This window comes from Equus quagga, chromosome 7, assembly GCF_021613505.1.
Source record: "Equus quagga isolate Etosha38 chromosome 7, UCLA_HA_Equagga_1.0, whole genome shotgun sequence".
In the NCBI taxonomy this organism is placed as follows: Eukaryota; Metazoa; Chordata; class Mammalia; order Perissodactyla; family Equidae; genus Equus; species Equus quagga.
This window is the reverse complement of record NC_060273.1, coordinates 3,514,855-3,522,613: the sequence shown is the minus strand read 5'-3', so window position 1 is coordinate 3,522,613 and position 7,759 is coordinate 3,514,855. Positions and strand designations below refer to the sequence as shown.

At 54.8% G+C, this 7,759-nt stretch overlaps 1 long non-coding RNA gene across 1 annotated transcript; it reads right to left on the bottom strand.

Annotated features, from left to right (window-relative positions):
- Window positions 1–3,741: 3,741 nt before the first annotated feature.
- On the bottom strand, window positions 3,742–6,976 carry LOC124243031 (uncharacterized). The gene is made up of 2 exons (XR_006889574.1): window positions 6,868–6,976; window positions 3,742–6,280 (listed from the first exon to the last, which is right to left on the bottom strand). It is a non-coding gene; the product is annotated as an uncharacterized LOC124243031 (long non-coding RNA).
- Between the last annotated feature and the right edge of the window lie 783 nt (window positions 6,977–7,759).

Here is a 7,759-nt window from a genome sequence, read left to right as displayed (position 1 = left end):
AATTTTCTCTCCATTTCAGTTTCCCATTAAGGGGCAGGTTTCACAGGTTCTTCTTTAACACTTGGAGTCATTCACATCATTTCTTCCCTTTTTTTCCCTATTAAATAAGAGCAGCTTACGCAATTTGTATACGGTTTTTAAAAATCTCCCTGCCAGAGAGAAATGGGACCATTCCAGATTAGCAAAGAAAATTTAAATCCTCCCCTGAAGCCTGCTCCTGCCAGTTGGCCTCCGTTGAGCAAGGCTCCTTGCTGCGCACAGCCTCTCCCGCGGCAGAACAGGTTCTCCTAGTTCTGCAGCTGCCTTTCTCCTGCCCTCTCCAAGTTCTGGGCAACGCTCCCTGGGTGTGCATGCGGGGGGTCGGCCAGCAAGTTGATTTCCTGTGTGATGATCAGCAGCACGTGGACCTGGTGGCTGCCCAGGGCTGTGAGTGTGGCAGGGCACCATCACAAGCCGGTGAGCATGCCCCATGGCAGATAGTTCCGAAGAGGGGACGTCAGAGCGTGTGCGTTCTACCCCCAACAGAATTGCTTTCAGCTCCCGGTGAGTCCAGCCTGGGAAACACCTGACCGAAACCTTTGCAGTTAGGCACCCGAAGAATTGAGTGAGGGAAGACCTCTCGTCTCTTCGTCACCCTCTACCCTTCGTATGGTGCTACAGAAAGGATGACATGTCACAACCTTTTGACTTAGCCCATGCCTTTTAATTAAATCTCTTTTCACTCTTTTTGTTTGTTTTACCGCCTTTCCAGCCAGTTTGGAAACGTTAAATATTTCTAGATGGGAGAAAAAGTCCCGGCAGAATAGTCAAACAGAATGGAGAGAGAAATTGAATAGCGGGTTGTTGGTTTGGTCCATGGCGATGTCAACGATATTTCAAAGATGAGGATCTCGCCCACGTGCTGCAAGACAGGTGCTCAAAGGGGAACCACGGGAGGAGATGCCTGTGCTGAAAAAGACCCCTCAGAGCAGCAGTGCACATCCCGGGCAACCTTCCACTGCGTTCAGCCCAGACTTCAAAGGTCTGACCCCTGCCGGGTTGCAACTTTGTCCTCATATTCTCTGGCAGGATCTTGTGTCCCTCACAACCAGCCCATGTGGGCTCTCTTTGCTACGCTGGGGGAGGACCCCTAAGATCCCAGCATCCTAGCAGAACCCACATTTTCCTGACCACATGAGTGGTGCGCCCTATCTGATTCATAGCCAAGGAGCGGGGGCTGGGATCCACAAGAGGGTGGGTGTTTTTAGTCCACTCATTCATTTGCTCGTCCATTCATCAAATATTTAATGAGATGTTGATGACAGAGTGGTAAGCAAAAATCGTTCTGGTCCCGAGCTCTAGACTGAGTTTAGTGGGAAACTCCATCCCTGTGGAAATACCAACGGAGATATGTGCCAGCAGTCAGGCCCTGGGAAGGATGAGTGGCAAGGAGCAAAGGACTGGGACCAGCCTCGGGGTCAGGAAGGCCCCCTGAGGATGGTTCCGGCTGAGCTGAGCTCGGAAGGATGAGGACGGGTTTTCAGGGTCACGGAAGTCCTAGGAAGAACAAACACTGACGCCAAAGCCCCGGGGAGCACCGTATCTTCCAGGGATTGCTGGACAGGGAGAAGGTGCGGCCAGGTGGGAGACAGGGCAGACCTGCCAGGCTGACTTCAGCTGGCACAAACCAGGAGGGCTGGGCCAGGCGTTAGAATCAGAATGCTTCCCTGGCCTTCCTGCCACCCCGTCCCTCCCTGGGGACCCCTGGACCTCCCTAAGTCCAGCAAGTAAAGGACATGCCTGGCCCAGAGGGAGTCTCCAGAACCCTGCCCCTCCGCTGCAGCAGAGTCCCTTCTGCTTGGTCCTGCCCAGGCTTGAGGCACCTGTTCCCTCCGTAGCAGGTGCGGCTGGCCCCATGGTCCTGACTCCCTGGACTGGCCCCAAAGCTCCCCTGGCTGCAGCAGTGACCTTGGGCCTCTTAACTGAAGCTGCTGCTCCCACCCTGGTTCCACCCCCAGAAGTGGGGACACATAGGATGCCCTGTGCTTAGCCACACAAAATGCCGCCAGAAAGCCACAAGCCCAAGCAACTTCGCTCGGCCACTTTCCTGGGTACCTTTCGGGTCACAGCATTCTCTCCTGATTGTTCCCTCTATTCCTCAGCTCTTCCCCTCCTCCAGGCTAAGCCAGGGGACACCAAAGTGCCATGACTTCCCCAGACCATGCTGGGCCCTTCTCTCCTTCCACAGCTGGGGCATCCTTCCCCACCCACGTGCCGTCTGTGTGAAGGGAGGAGGGGGAGGCGGGGCTGGGGTCTCAGCCTGACACCGAGTCCCGGGTTCCCCAAGCTGGTCCATCCCTTGCTGCCAGCCAGCAGGACACCTGCTCCATCTGCGTCTCTGCACACATCTGCCCACGAGGAGACACAGCTAAGGATTCACCTGAACTCCCTTCACCCAGGGGTCCAGCCCCGACCACCATTTTCATTGTGTTTCCAATGATTCCTCTTTGGCCCTTAGAGCTTCGTATTCTTTCTTTCTTTCAGTAAGCATGTTCTGAGCAGCTGCTGAGTGCCTGGACTCCCCTGGGCGTCCCCTCTGGGTGTCGTGTGAGTAGGACAGGCAGTTCCTGCTCTCAGGGACTCTGCTGCAGAGGGAGATGGGTAGCAATCACACACATATTCAAGCTGAGAGCATTGCAGTGTTGTGCCCTCCACCTGACAGGGGGATTGGGAGACGGGGAACGGGGAGGGATCAGACTGGTCAGGAGGGCCTGGCGGGATCAGCCTCAGGGCTCAGGCAACAGAGAAGGCGAAGGTCAGCGACAGAGTGAGTGCAGTGAGCAGCGGGGGCTGTGGGAGGGGAGTGGAGACTCAGTGTGGAGATGGGTCCGTGTCTTGAGAACAAGGGCAGCACCTCAAGCAGAGGACTGATGCGGTCCTATTTGTAGATGACTCTGTTGGTGTTCGGGTGCCAGGAGGAGCAAGGAGACCAGTTAGCATCACTGTTCTCTGTGAGCCTGCACAGCTCCCCAGGTCCTGGAAACAGGAACAAGCTAAGTTGTCTCCCAGTTGGCCCTGGAGGCTGTGGCCACCTCCCCTACTGGCCCCGCACTAGAGGATGACCTTGTAGCTGGTCTTCTCTCCAAGCCCAGTTCCACTCAGCCCCAGGCTGGGTGTCCCTGCTCCTTTCTCTCTTCCTTCTTCCAATCTCCTGGAACTCAGAATGTTCTGGCTTCTTCGTGTTGCCCCTTGCTCTGTCCCTGCCCTCCTGGTAGGTGGGGAGGAGGTGTGTATCATAGGGCAATGCGGCTCTCGGACCCCTGCTCCACAGAGGGACTGCTGGCCAGGCGGACCCTACATGAAAACCCACCCAAGGGGAAAAAATCAGCATAGGGGCTGGTCTGGTGGCGCAGAGGGTAAGTTCTCACGTTCCGCCTCAGTGGCCCGGAGCTTGCCGGTTTGGTCCTGGGTGTGGACCTACTCACTGCTTGTCAAGCCATGCTGTGGCAGGCATCCCACATATAAAGTAGAGGAAGATGGGCATGGATGTTAGCTCAGGGCCAGTCTGAGGAGGATTGACGGTAGATGTTAGCTCAGGGCTAATCTTCCTCAAAAAAAAAAATACCAGCATATTCCAGTTCATGTACGTTCCCTGGAATCAAATCAGAGAAGGATTTCTCTCCCCTCAGACACTGGTGTTTCAGAATCTCTGACAAGAACCTTCCTAGATTAAGAAGATTATAATTCAGACATGACTCGCTGTTGGAAAGTCTGAAGGTGATTTATTCCCTTTGTGGAAGGATTTTCCAGAGAGTTCCTCATGAAAAAAGCTGCCTCCAAAGCTTTCAAAAGAGAATTTGATTGATATTGAAAAAGCCATGTGGCCCACAAACATTGTGGCTTGTGGGTACCCAGCACGGTGCTATCCCCTGGAGTCAGCACAGCAAAGCTCTGCTCCCCAGGAGTGGCCACACCAGCATGGGCTTCAGTGAACCAACCAGCTGACAGGTCATTTTAGCTGGTGATAAAAAGAATAAAATAAGATAATGTGGTGGAGAGGACCTGAGGTGGGGTGGGGTTCCAAGGAGCTGACGGTGAGTGGAGCTCAAAATAATGGGAAGGCTGCAGCCTTGTGAAGGTCTGGCAGGAGAATGTTCTGCGTGGAAGAAACAAAAGGGAGGAGGTTTGGCATGTCTGAGGGGCACAAGGAAGTGGGGAGCCTGGGGCATCATAAACAGTCATGCAGAGGGGGTGGAGTGGAGCTATCGTGAGTCCTGTAGCCGTGGTAACAGGTTGGATTTTTACTCTAAGTGTAAAACCCACCGGAGGCTTTTGAGCAAGAAGTGGTGAGCACTGGTTTACAGTCCGTCCCAGAGGTCGGTGCACAATATTGCTGCCGGATGTGGACTAAACCGATGCTAACCAATTTCTTTGATGCTTTGGATAAAAGAGAGAGTGGGCCCCCACAGTGTGACAGTGTCTCCGGTGGGCAAGGCCAGGAGGCGTGCTGGGGGGAAAGGGAAGGAGCCAGGAAACTGACTGGAGGGCCGGTCCCTGAATGGGCATAACCCACAGTGCAAAGCTTAGCACCCCATGGGGAGGGGACCACTGAGACCTCTGAGTCGAAAGAAGTTAATCAGACAGCATCTGCCAGACTCTTGCCCTTTGTGTATGTTGTCCCAGTGAATCCTGACAAACACCTGAGACAGGTGTATATGTCAGTTATCTATTGCTGTGTGACAAATTACCCCCAAATTTACTGGATTAAAACAACAAACATTTCTTATCTCACAGTTTCCATGGGTCAGGACTTCGGGAGCAGCTTGCCTAGGTGGTTCTCGTTCAGGCTGTCTCATGAATTTGTGGCCGAGAGGTTGGCTGGGGCTGGAAGATCCAGTTCGAAGATGGCGCCCTCACATGGCTCTTGGCTGGAGGCTCAGTTCTTCACCAGTGGGCCTCTCTTCATGACATGGCAGCTGGTTTCCCCTAGAGCGAGAGATCCAGGAGCAAGAGAGGGCACAGGCAGGAAGCCACAGTGCCCTTTGTGACCCGGTCTCCGAGGGCACACGCCATCGCTGCTGCTTTATCCTATTAGCTGGAAGTGAGTCACTAAGTCTGGCCCGCAGTTAAGGAGAGGGAAACCAGGCCCCACCTCTTGAAGGGAGGAGCATCCAAGAATTTGCAGACGTATTTTAAAACCACCCAGTGGGCAGCAGCATTCCCATCCCAGGCCGAGAGTCTTTGATGAACTTGCCCCACGTCACACAGCAGGGCAGTGTCAGGAGCAAGATTAGAACCCAGGTCTCCGGAGCCTGAAAGCTGCCTCAGATGCCCTGCTGCTGAGAGAGGTGGTCGCCGCATGGCCAGTAGGCGCACTACTGGGTCTACAGGCCTCACTGCGACCTTGGGAGGACGGCCATGTCTGAGCGCGCTCAAGAAGTCAGCTGCCACCGCATGGCCAGCCCTGGTGTGCTCCCCCTGGGCCCGGTGGCTGCTCTGACAGCCAGAGCAGTGCGTGTGCCCTGTTTTTTAGGTCAATCAGCCCCATTATTTGTATTTGCGGCACACACACCCTCTCTCTCCCTAGCTATCTGGGTACCACACATGAGTCTCCGGGTGCCAGGCCACTCCACAAAGCCACCTGTCACAGAGTCAGCTCGCTGGGCCTGGCTCCTTCCTTCCTCAAGTGAGTTATTTTCCACAAGTTCCCAGGGCTCTGCGGCTAGCTTCCCGTAGGGCCAACCCCTCAGCTCAAGCTTATGTTTCCAAAAATGAGCGAGTCCAGCCAGGGGCCCAGCCTGGAGCCAAGACTAGGATCTCCCTACTTGGGCGGGGGAGTTTGCAGCAGAGTCCCCGCCAGGCTTCAGACACAAACACGAGTCCAGATGCTACCTAGCAGCGTGCTGCCTGGGTCAGGGCTGGCTCAAGGCCTGGAGGGCCAACCCACTGCGTGGATCTCCAGCGCTCAGCAGAGTGGGGCTGCGAAGAGGGGACCAGAGGCGGCCTCTGTCTTCCTTCCCTGCCCTCCATCCAGCGCCAGGAGGTGCTGGTGGAGTCTCCCAGAGCCGAAGGCGATTGCGGTGGAGGCATGCGATAGAACTTGTCTGATCACTCCCAGCTATGCAATTAAAGGCAGATTCACGCTGTGGGGGAATCCGCGTCCATCCGTGAAGAGCTGCCTCTCTGCTCCACGGAATCAAGTGCCCTGACTTCAGGTCAGCTGAGCCTCTCCTTGATTGAGTTTGCAAGCTCTGCGATCCATTTGTACACCAGGAATAATAATAGCATCTGCTTTCCAGTCCTGTTGAGATTAGACAAGATAATGTGTGGAAGGCACGTGGCTGTCTTGGTACACAGTAAGCCCTCCGTGAGCATCAGCAGTCCAAATTGATCGTCACCATTCAGAAGAATGGCCCTATTTCGTACGCTTGGTGTCACGGTGCTGGCCACAGAAACATTTTGATGGAGCCTGCTCTGGAATCGTTTCTACACTCCAAGGAGCATGTCACCATCTAAGCAGGTGAAGTCTGTTGTTCCCCATGGGAGATCGTGTATGTCATGGTTTACCTGTGGACTAGTTGGGGGTCAGGGGGAACAGAGGTACCCATCAAAGTTCATGGCTAGACACATGCCAGAACATGTGGAGGGAACAGAGAGAGTGGCAAGAGGAACGGAAGGACGTAAAGAGAAAGAAGAGGCCACTAGGTAGCAGGAGAGTGTGACTGAGGACGTGGAAGTTCTGGATGCTGGTCCTGGCTCCCCTTCCTACAGAGAAGTCAAACCTCCAGTGCGTCTAACTCCCCGAGCGGAAGGAAACAGGGCTCTGCTCTCACCTGATCCCTGCAGCAACCCAGCCCGCCAGCCTGCATTTGGGGTGCCGAGGCTTACCGTGTAACATAACAGAGCGAGACGTCTGCATTCCCTGCTCCTCTGCATTTGCCACCAAGCATTTACTATTTATCTCAGAGATGAAGCTGTCAGACAGTCCACACATCTGTGCGTGGATGTATGAACGCACAAAGCCACTTATGCTGCATTTTAAGAGCTTCTGTGTGTCATGAGTCATGTGCCCCAAACATGATTGTATCCCTTATTTCGAACCTGCAGTAGACAGGACTCGGTGCTTTCAGCTGGGGCTGGCCTTAGGCGAGTCACTAAACACCCATCCTCAAACATCAATCATCCAAGTGAGTAAAACCATAAACGTGCAGCGAGGTGATGATCAGCCGCCCCTCACGGATTCCCAGCCCCACTTGGGCACCCTGCAGCACCCTATGGCCACCCACCCCAAGACATGAAGACAGTCACATCCCTACTCCCACGGAGTCCCCCTGTGCCATCCAGAGGCCAGTGGCCCACCAGGAGGGAAAGAGCCCACACAGAGCTCCCACTGTGTGCCAGGCACTGAGCTAATTTCTCTGCACCATCGTGATGACCACCATTCAGTGCGCTTCGCTCTGCTCCCCTGATACTCCCAATGTCCTATCGAGAGGAAATGGAGGCTCTGGGAACCCAACTTGCCCAAAGCTGCCCTGCTAGAGGGTGTCAAAGCCTGCGGATGAACCGCCCAGCCCTGCCCGAGTCCAAAGCTCAGCTTCTTGCTGCTGACCCCCGCTCGCCCCGGCTCCATCCCCTCATCCGGACCTCATGACAACCCTGGGAGGAGATGGCAAGAATGGCTTTATCTGACAGGCAGGGAGATGCAGGTTCCAGGCTGGGACTCAGACTCATTCACGGGTCTTCCAGGGCGCCCCCGATACCATTGGACATCACAGAGGGG